Raw genomic sequence first — 10,671 nt, 5'->3', positions numbered from 1 at the left:
AAAAGGTAGAAGCAACCAAGCATCCACCGACGGATGAATGGATCAACAGAATGTGCCTGTCCGTGCAATGGAATATGATTCAGCCTTAAAAGGGAATAAAATTCTGACACATGCTACAACATGGGTGAAACTTAAAATAAGCCAGATACAAAAGGACAGATATTATATGATTCCACTTGTACGAAGTACACAGAGTAGTCAAATTCACAGAGATAGAAAGCAAATGGTGGGTGTCAGGGGCTGGGGAGGAGGAATGGGGAGCTGTTGTTTAACTGGGATGGGGTTTGCAAGATGAAAAGACTTCCGTGGATGGACAGTGGTGTGGCTGCACAACAATGTGAATGTATTTAATGCCAGTGAATTATATATTTTAAATGGTTAAGATGGTAAATGTTATGTTTTGTATATTTTACTGCAATAAAAAGTCTTTCGCTGATACATTTCCTGAGCAATTCTGGAAGCCAGCTAGGAGCTCTGCTCCAGGGAAGCCACCCATCTGAGGCAGCCCAGTCTCCACGGCAGAAGATGGACTCCTTCTTCCCCTAAAGCCAAGACTTATGATTCTGGGAGCCCATAGCTTCCACCACAGAAAAGCCGCTGCCCCTCCATGAGGCCTAAGACCTGGCCACTTAGATATTTGCAGTGGAGTCCTCTGTTGTCCCTGAAGCAAGCCAGGGGCAGCAGCTGTTGAGGACAAGCCACTGCCTGTACAACTGCAGAACTGAACACTCTTCTGTCCCTCAGCACCCAGGAATGCTGCCGTGACAGGTGAGCCAGACACATCAGCTCCCTGCTGACCCCATGGGCTTGCTGTGTCTGCACTCAACTGAGTCAATACTCTTAATAGAGGCAACCGACACATCTGTGCATGTCAGCTTCTGCTCACCAGCCACTGAGGATCCGGAAGGGAAGAGGAGGCCCAGGCAGAGGGCAGAGATCGAGATCTGGTGTCCTTGTTCTGTAAATGGCAAATGCCTCTCTTATCTAAGCAGGATTCTAGAGTTGCCATATGTGTGGGCTCATGCCGCCATCACAGTTGCCCACATGAGATTGGGATAATTATTCCCATTTTACAAATGGAGAGACCAGGGTTTAGAAGGATGAGGTTGTCTGCACAAGTGCACCAGCCATGACTTCACAATCCCAGTCTTCCCAACCACCTGGATGTCTTCCCAACATGCAATACTGAGCCAAAAGCAGCTAGAAAACCTGCAAATGTGGTTTTCATTATCTCCCTTCCCAACTGAAGAAGTCCCTGAACTCTGTTTCAGCCTAGATGTGACCACTGAACAGAGAAGGCTTCCTTCTCTGGGTCTTGAACAAGCTCCAAAGAAAAGGTCACCCAACCCCCAACCCCATGTGAATGCGGGGCTGATCTGCCAGGAGTCAGGGCTGTCCCCAAATGGAAGCCTTCTGGGGCAGGAACTGGCAGAACATTCTAGGACCCCGGATTCCTAAGGTTGGCTGTGGAAACTGTCCTAGGGGCCCAGGAGGGAGAGTGCAGCTCTAAAGGCGGGCTGCCCATGGCACCTGTCTCCATGTCCCTGCCACCTCCCCATTGCAGGCCCTTCCTGGGCCACTTTCTTGTCTCTAAATGAAGAAAAACAACATCCCATCTCATCCTTAAAATGGCTCCACTTTAAGGATTATGGTGAAGATAAAAACAGCAATGTAGGCTGGGCATGGGGGTTCACGCCTATAATCCCAGCATTTTGGGAGGCCAAGAGAGGCAGATCACCTGAGGTCAGGAGCTCAAGATCAGCCTGGCCAACATGGCAAAACCCCGTCTCTACCAAAAATATAAAAATTAGCCAGGCGTGGTGGCGTGCACCTGTAATCCTAGCTATTCTGGAGGCTGAGGCAAGATAATCACTTGAACCTGGGAGGCGGAGGTTGCAGTGAGCTGAGAATGCACCACTGCACTCCAGCCTGGGTGACAGAGCGAGACTCTTTCTCAAGAAAAAAATAATAATAAATGTATATGAAATGCCTTACAATTGGGAGTAAAATATTCAAATCTTAGGAAATCTTAATAATGTAAAACATCATATTAACAAATTGAAAAAAACATGATCATTTCAATAGATGGCAAAAAGAGATTTTGAGAAATTCAACATACATTCTCAATTTTTAAAACTCTTAATAAAATAGAAAAACATGGACTCTTCCTTAGCACGATTTTAAAAATGTATATATTTAAAGGGCTTCCACCTCCAGTCATGTGAGAATATCTGTACTAGACTTGCCCTCCTGCCGTAAATACCTAGAAACTGGAAAAATTATTTGAAACAACTGTTTTTAGACATTGGACAACAGGCACAGTATCTGGACTGTGATCCCTGAGAGAAGGGAAGTAAACAGAATGGTCCAATGGCTGGCCCAGCTCCCTGCCTCAGTGCAGGTGGTAGGAGCCCAAGCACAGCAAGGACTGGCACCCGGGAAGGTGATGAGCTGGAGTTTACAAGACAGACCACAGAAGGGAAGACACAGAATGGGCAGACATGGAGCTGCCCATTCAGCACAGGGGTCTGCCTGGGTCTGTTGCTGAACGCTAAGCTGTGTGTGCGTAGGGCAAATTCTGCTGAGCTGGACAAAGAACAGCTGGGAACTTAAGCTGAAAACTTCCCAGGGATCATGCAGGGTCAGGAGACAAGCCAGAGAGGAATGGCCAGTCTCAACCCACTGTACTGGAGACAAAAAAGAGCCTCAAAAGAGCCAAGCTGATTCACAAGAAATGTAATGCCTGCCAGAACCAAGCCCAGCCATGTGTAAAGAAAAACAAGGGCATGTAGCACTCACCACAATGGCCATTCAAAAATAACCAGACTTCCAAAGGAGCAGGAAAGCGTGTGCCACTACCAGGAGAAAAACCAGGACATAGAAACAGACTCAGGAATGCAGAAATGATGGAATTAGGAGACAAGGACTTTAGAACAGCTACTGGCCAAGTGCAGTGGCTCAGACCTGTAATCCCAGCACTTTGGAGGGCTGAAACAGGAGGATCACTTGAGGCTAGGAATTTGAGACCAGCCTGGACAACAGAGCAAGACCCTATCTCTACAAAAAATTTAAAAAATTGGCCAGACACGGTGGCTCATGCCTGTAATCCCAGCACTTTGAGAGGCTGATGAGGGTGGATCACGAGGTCAAGAGATGGAAACCATCCTGGCCAACAAGGTGAAACTCTGTCTCTACTAAAAATACAAAAATTAGCTGGGCATGGTGGCATGTGCCTGTAATCTCAGCTACTCAAGAGGCTGAGGCAGGAGAATTGCTTGAACCCAGGAGGCAGAGGTTGCAGTTAGCCGAGATCACACCACTGCACTCCAGCCTGGTGACAGAGCGAGACTCCGTCTCAAAAAAAATTTTTTTTTAATTAGCCAGGAGTGGTGGCATGTGCCTGTAGTCCCAGCTCCTTGGGGGTCTGAGGTGGGAGGATTGCTTGAGCCCAGGAGATTGAGGCTGCAGTGAGCCATGATCATGCCACTACATTCCAACCTGGGTGACAGAGCAATACCTTGTCTCAAAAACTAGTAATAGCCGGGTGCAGTGGCTCACGCCCGTAATCCCAGCACTTTGGGAGGCCAAGGTGGGCGGATCATGAGGTCAGGAGATTGAGATCATCCTGGCTAACATGGTGAAACCCCGTCTCTACCAAAAAAATACAAAAAATTAGCCAGGCATGGAGAATGGCGTGAACCTGGGAGGCAGAGCTTGCAGTGAGCCAAGATCACGCCACTGCACTCCAGCCTGGGGGACAGAGCGAGAATCCGTCTCAAAAAAAAAAAAAAACAAAAAGAAACAAAAAAAAAAACTAATAATAAAATAAGAAGCTATTAGATATATGCTCAATATGCTCAAGAATTTAAAGAAAAAAACATGAACATAATGAGGAGAAATATGGAAAATATAACCAAGAACCTAATGGAATTTCTACAGGTGAAATATACAATACCTGCAATGAGAAACATATTGACTGAGATTAACAGCATATCACACACTGACAAAGGAAAGATCAATGAACCTGAAAACAATGCAACAGAAACTGAACTGAAGCACTGGGAGAAAAATGATGAAATAAAATGAACAGAACTGGAAATGTTATCTGTGAGATACTATCAAACAATACATGTATCATTAGGGTACCAGCAAGGAGACAAGAAAAACATTGGAAGACAATCTTCTAAATTTGAAGAAAATCATAGATGCAGAGTTCCAGGGAGCTCAAGGACCCCCGCCTGAGAAGCAGGAAGCTTCGTCGCTCAGCATCCCCCCCTGGAAGGACTTGCCCAGAGGCTGTGGGGAGCGCAGGCTGCAGAATGCCCTCAGCCACCAGCTCCTCCCAGTCCCTCATATGCAGAGAGAGCCACTGGCTAAAGGCCACACCTTCCCAGACAGCCCAGGTGACTGAGCAGGCAGGGAATGTAAAGATCTGGCCATTTCAGCTCAGCACAGAACATGCTGATGGAAGGCCTTGCTTTGGAGCCCCCACCAGATGGGTAGAGGTGGGCAGGCCTGACCGAGGTTGAACTCCACTGCCAAGCCTGCTTCTGTCTCCTCCTGTCACAAGTGTGAAACACCTGGTGCCCCAGACTCCACTCTTCCATCTGCTTCCAGGGAAGCCAGCCTGAGACAACTAGCAAAGGCACATCCTAATGAAATGGTTGAGAATGCGGGGTAAAGGGAAACAGAAGCAAGAATGGCCACGTCCTCAAAAACTCTGCAGGCAAGGAGACAATGAAACGGCATCTGCAAGAAAAAGCCAGGGATCTACAAATCTATATCCTGCAACCAAAGAAGACAAAATAGAGACTTTTCCAAACAAACTAAAGCTAGAGATTTTGCCAGCAGCAGACCTACAATACTAGAAATGTTGACAGGAGTTCTTCATACCAAAGGCGAATGATACCGGATGAAAAGCCTGGAACTACAGGAGAGAATGAAGAGTTTGGGAAATGGAAAATGCATCACTCACATGAAAACCCTTTTCTCATTTTGAATCTCTCTGGAACATAATCAGCTCTGGAAGGTGAAACTGTTAACAATTTGTTGTTGAAGGCCAGGTGCGGTGGCTCATGCCTGTAATCCCAGCACTTTGGGAGGCCGAGGCAGGCGGATCACGAGGTCAGGAGTTTGAGACCAGCCTTATCAACATGATAAAACCCCATCTCTACTAAAAATACACAAATTAGCCAGGTGCAGTGGCATGTGCCTGTAATCCCAGCTACTTGGGAGGCTGAGGCAGGAGAATCACTTGAACGCAGGAGGCAGAGGTTGCGGTGAACTGAGATCGCGCCACTGCACTCCAGCCTGGGCGACAGAGTGAGACTCCGTCTCAAAAAAGAGCAGGATGGCAGGTATAAATACAGACATAAGGATACCTGCATTCAGTATAAATTATCGAGGGACTTGGAAAATCAGATATCAGACTGGGCAAAAAAAGCTAGACTTACCTGTATGCTCTCTACCAGAAACTTACTTTAAATATAAAGGCACAAATAAACTATAAAAAGATAGAAAAGATACATCATGCAAGCACTAGTCATTTGTTCAAAAGCCGGAGTGCCTATATTCTTGTCAGACAAAGTAGACTTCAGGGCAAATATTACCAGGGATAGAGATGTTTCATAATGATAAAGGTGTGAATTTATCACAAAGACATCATAATCCTAAATGTGCATCTACTTAATCACAAAGCTTCAAAATGCATGAAACAAAAACTGACAAACCTGCAATTCTCATGTGTGATTCTCATGCAGAATTGAAAGGAAAAACAGACAAATCCACAATTCTCATGCATGATTCCCACACTCCTCTCCCAATAAGGACACAGAAGACTCGAACACGGTCAGCCAATTTAACCATCTCACGCTTAACAATGGCAGAATGTCCATTCTTCTCAGCGCACATAGAGCCACCATCAAAATAAACTATATGCTGGACCACAAAACAAGTTTCATAAATGTTAAACGCTAAAAACAGGCAGAGTATGTTCTCTAACTAAAACATAGTTTGAAAAGAAATCGATAACAATTAGATATCTTTTAAATCCCTGACAATTTGGAAATTGAACAAAGCACTTTTAATTACCCATGGGTCAAAGAAGAGATCATAGGAGAAATTAGAAATATTTCTAACTCTGTGAAAATAAAAACATAGCCTATCCAATTTATGAGAAGCAGCTAAATCAGTGTTTATAGTGAACTTCACAACTTTAAATGCTTATATCATGGCAGGGTGCGGTGGCTCACACCTGTAATCCCAGCACTTTGGGAGATCGAGGTGGTTGGATCACTTGAGTCCAGCAGTTTGAGACCAGCCTGGCCAACATGGTGAAACCCCTTCTCCACCAAAAATACAAAAATTAGCCAGGCATGGTAGCATACACCTGCAATCCCAGCTACTAGGGAGGCTGAGGCAGGAAAATCACTTGAAACCGGGAGGCAGAGGCTGCAGTGTACTGAGATCATGACACTGAATTCCAGCCTGGGCAACAGAGCAAGATTCCATCTCAAAATAAATAAATAAGTGCTTATATTAGAAAAGGGTCAGAAATTAGTGAAACCAGTTAATAAATTTAGAAAGATAATAAAATACAAGGTCTATCTACAAATAAATGTATTTTTATAAACTGGAAATGACCCATTGGTAAATGGAATTTAAAACTTATAGCCCTTAGATGGAATAAAAAACACAAAAAATAATAAGGGATACATTTAACAACATATGAGCAAGAACTATTCACTGAAAACTGCAAGGTATTACTGAGAGTCATTTCTAAGGGCCTAAATAGAGAGACACGCCATGTTCATGGACTGGAAGACTTGAACATGGGTGGGTGCGGGCAAAACAGGACTGGCTGAGGATGATGACTTTAGGGGCCAGATGCTGGGTACATGCATTATACAGTCCCTCTACTTCTATGTACATTTGAAAATTTCAGTAGAATAAAAGGAGCATAAAATATAACCTCCACATCACATTGGGCATCTTCTCCTCCTCATAAGCACTCTCTACAGCTGCATAGACTGCCTCGTGGATTCGTGTGGGTTCTTGGAATCCGGCCACATTCAGAGAGGTGTGAGGCAAGGTGGTTGGGGATTGAGGTTCTCAGTCAGGCAACTCACCCTCTGTGCCTCGACTTCCTCATCTGTGACATAGAGCTGCCTCCTAGTGTTGTTGTGAGGACTCAAAGGGTCCTACACCAGAGCACCTGGGCTGGTTCCTGGAGAGGGGAGCTGACGGTGCATGCTGACATGCTACCATTGTCACCACCGTCATCCTCATCATGGTCATTCTCATGCTTGTTGTTCTGCTGGTTTCTGGTTTCCTGCACTTGCAAGTAACACCACAGCAAACTTCTTTACGTATAAAGCTTTGCCTCCAACTCTGATGCTTTTCTTAGCCTACATCCTAAAATACTGGATTTCTCAAGCAAAGGGCAGTCAGGCACCCACAGCAGGCAAGAACAGGGGCTGGACCAGAGCCCAACTGCCAGGACTGAATACACACAGCTGCTGCCGGAGGGCTAGCCTGCCCTCTACCCAGCCCCGTCCTGGGGTCAGCGCCACCTCAAAACCAGGCAGTGGTGACGGATGGACAGAGATAGGCCTAGGAGACATTTAGGCCTGGGATCAGAGACGCAGGTGCCACAGGGACCAGGTGGAGAAGGCAGTGCTGCATGCTCAGAGCAGCCGTGGCACACCTGTGACTGAGGTTCATGCAGCGGCGATTGCGCTACACCGGGGGCAGGCGTTGTTTCACTGATCTTCAGGACTCTAAGAGGCAGTTCTAACAATAATTCCAAGTCACAAGTGAAGAGACGGAGGCACAGAGAGATCATGTCCCTTGCCCAATATGCACAGCTAGTCACTGCTGGAGCCGGGATTCAAACTCTGGGATCAGAGTCCTGACCCACCACACTATGCCACGCCCATATGTTCATTGGAAACCATGCCTGGGTCTGTCCCAGGAGATCCCATTTCGAGGTTTCTGACCCCAAGATGGGATTGCCCAAGGCAAACATTCCAATTTTATTATTATTATTATTATTTTAGACAGAGTTTCGCTCTGTCCCCCAGGCTGGAGTGCAGTGGTGCGATCTCCACTCACTGCAACCAACCTCCATCTCCCAGGTTCAAGCAATTCTCCTGCCTCAGCCTCCCAAATAGCTGGGATCACAGGCACCCACCACTATGCCCGGCTAATTTTTGTATTTTTAGAAGAGACGGAGTTTCACCATGTTGGCCAGGCTGATCTCGAACTCTTCATCTCAAGTGATCAGCCTGCCTCAGCCTCCCAAAGTGCTGGGATTACAGGCATGAGTCACCCCGCCTGGCCAAACATTCCAATTTTTAAGTGTTGACAATGAATTCTTACAAATTTAATACTACACAGCCCTCTTGCCACATTCAGCCCACGGGGCATCAGTTTGCAACACTTGGAAGGATGAAGCGAGGGAGAGGAAGGTAGTGCAGGCTCCTTCCCAAGGAGTGGGGACACAGAAAAAGGGGCAGGCAGCCCCATTTGTTCGCGTTTCCATACACTAAGCAAACCTAGAAAGGAGTGGGGCATCCCCTGTTGCTGGGTCGGGAAGCAGGGATCACAAATGCCAGAAAAAAGGAAAAAGAAAAAAAAAAACATCTAGGCACAGCCTGGGCTTTCTGCCGTCTGGCAGTGGGGATGGGGTTGAGGGGCAGAGGACCGACGCTGTCACTGTGATTCCCAGGCGCACTGAGGGGAGGGGCACCTCCTGGCGGCCCTCCAAGAAGCAGCCCACCCAAATTGCTGCCTGCTGCAAGGGCCAAATGCTGGGACCAGAGGGACCAGGGACCGGGGCCTTTTGCACCGGGCTTTACCCTTTAACACAACAAAACAGAGCCCAGCCTGCTGAGGAGTGCTACACACCTGCTGAGACACCCAGCTATGCCTGGCCCTCCTCTCAGGCAGACACAGTCCCCAGCCCTTGCTGTACACACGATGCCAGCCTTGGAGCCATCGTGCCTCTGTGATCAATAAAAGTGGAAGAAAGGAGCTGAGGCAACCTCATCCCCAGCTGGGAGGCAGGCGGGAGGAGAGGACCCCAGGCAGCTCAGCTGATGGCAGCTCAGGACAAAGTCTCAGCATCATCCTGACCCTCCTTCCCAGGCACTCCACCTCCTTTTCCGCCACCGCCCCCTTCCCCCCCGCCCCCCCCCCGGGCACTTGGAAGAGGGGGGTGGGAAGCCCTCTTTGGGATGGAGCTGGGTGGGCAGGGAGCTTGCAGAAGGGCTGAGGAGGTGGGATGGGCAGAGGGAGGAATGAACAGGGCTGCGGCCCCTCAGGGAGCTCCGGATGGGTCCTGAGCCAGGACCAGCCCTGACCTCTGAGGGAAGCCTGCCAACAGCCCGGCAACAAACCTTCCTTGAAGAGGGCGCCAGGTGGAGCATCCGCAAAGCCCGTTCAGAGCCAGGCCCCGGCCACCTTTGTTTGTTGCCTGGACCATGGCAGAGGCCTCCCACCTTCCCTGGTTTCCCGCACTGCAGCCAGGGGGAATTTTGAACGGTGCAGCAAGTCCCAGGGCTCCGGCTCCCAGAGGCCGAGGTCCCTAGGGAGGTGTGTGAGGCCGTCAGCACTCTGGCCCCACCTCGCCCCACTCTCTGGATTCCTCTCGTTGCTCCTCCACCGCTATGTGCGGCTTAGCTGTTCTTTCTCTAGAACCTTCTTCCCCCAGACATCCCAATACCAGTTGCACCTCTCCCAAGTCCTTCCCCCTTCTCGGGGCCCTTCCCCACCCATGTGCTCAGGATTCAATGCTGCACGTCCTCTCCCTCCCCCTGGTGTATTCTTCTCCGTAGCAGGGTCCACCCCCTGCCCACACAGTGACTGCCTTCCAGAGTGCCCGGTAGCTATTTCAGGCTGTTCCTAGCGGTTTCCATGGGGAAGGAGGGCCTAGACCTGTCCAGCCTCTGGCTGGGTCCCTGCTCCCTGCCTGTCGAAGCTCCACCCACGGATCCTATGATCAGTCTCTCCGAGCTCCTCATAGAGCAGAGTTCTCACCCAGTGCTGTCCAGGAAAGCAGAATCTCAGCCACGTCTGCGACTTTAAAGTATGCAGTAGCCACATTTTAAAAAGTAAAAGGAAATGAGTGCAATTAATTTACATTAATTATAGTTAATTTACATACTTTTATAAATAATATACTTTATCTGACTCAATATAACCAAAATATTGTCATTTGAACCCATAACCAATATAAATATATAAGCATATAATAACTATATAAAACATATAAATATGATGGGATATCGTGCATTCTTTTTTTCATACTAGGTCCCCGAAATCCAGTGTGTATTTTACACTCACAACACATCTCACTTCAGATGAATCACATCTCAAGAGCTCAGTCCCCTGTGGACCAACACTCACATGGTCCCCAATTCCCCGCTAAACAATGCAGCAGTGACATGCTCACACATGCCTCCTGGAAGGCTAGGGTGTGAATTAGTTTCTCTCCTGGGTACGTCCCCAGGGCAGTGGTGGCTGGCTCAGACTTAATTGGCCGTGGCTTGCCAGCTCCCTCTGTAGGATGGCTGCACTGGCCACACTTGCCCTCAGGACACACCGGTCCATTGGCTCCACACCTTTCCACTTTCTGCATTACCCACCTTTTTTTTTTTTTTTTTTTTTTTG

The 10,671-nt window shown here is 48.0% G+C and overlaps 1 long non-coding RNA gene across 6 annotated transcripts in view; it reads right to left on the bottom strand.

Moving 5' to 3' along the window:
* The window catches only part of LOC131383224 (uncharacterized), a 146,562-nt gene that overhangs the window by 122,993 nt on the left and 12,898 nt on the right, over positions 1–10,671 (bottom strand). For 3 of the 6 annotated variants that reach the window (XR_009213085.1, XR_009213083.1, XR_009213086.1), the window contains one exon: positions 10,039–10,080. The exons of 2 other annotated variants lie outside the window; for them this stretch is intronic. This is a non-coding gene — a long non-coding RNA (uncharacterized LOC131383224). Of the gene's footprint in view, positions 1–9,240; positions 10,081–10,671 lie in introns of those variants that run through there. One more of the 6 variants, XR_009213081.1, reaches the window with a different exon arrangement.

The sequence above is a fragment of the Hylobates moloch genome, unplaced genomic scaffold (genome assembly GCF_009828535.3).
Source record: "Hylobates moloch isolate HMO894 unplaced genomic scaffold, HMol_V3 SCAFFOLD_4, whole genome shotgun sequence".
Lineage (NCBI taxonomy): Eukaryota > Metazoa > Chordata > Mammalia > Primates > Hylobatidae > Hylobates > Hylobates moloch.
Note: the sequence above shows the minus strand (reverse complement) of the source record. Positions and strands in the feature narration are given on the sequence as shown.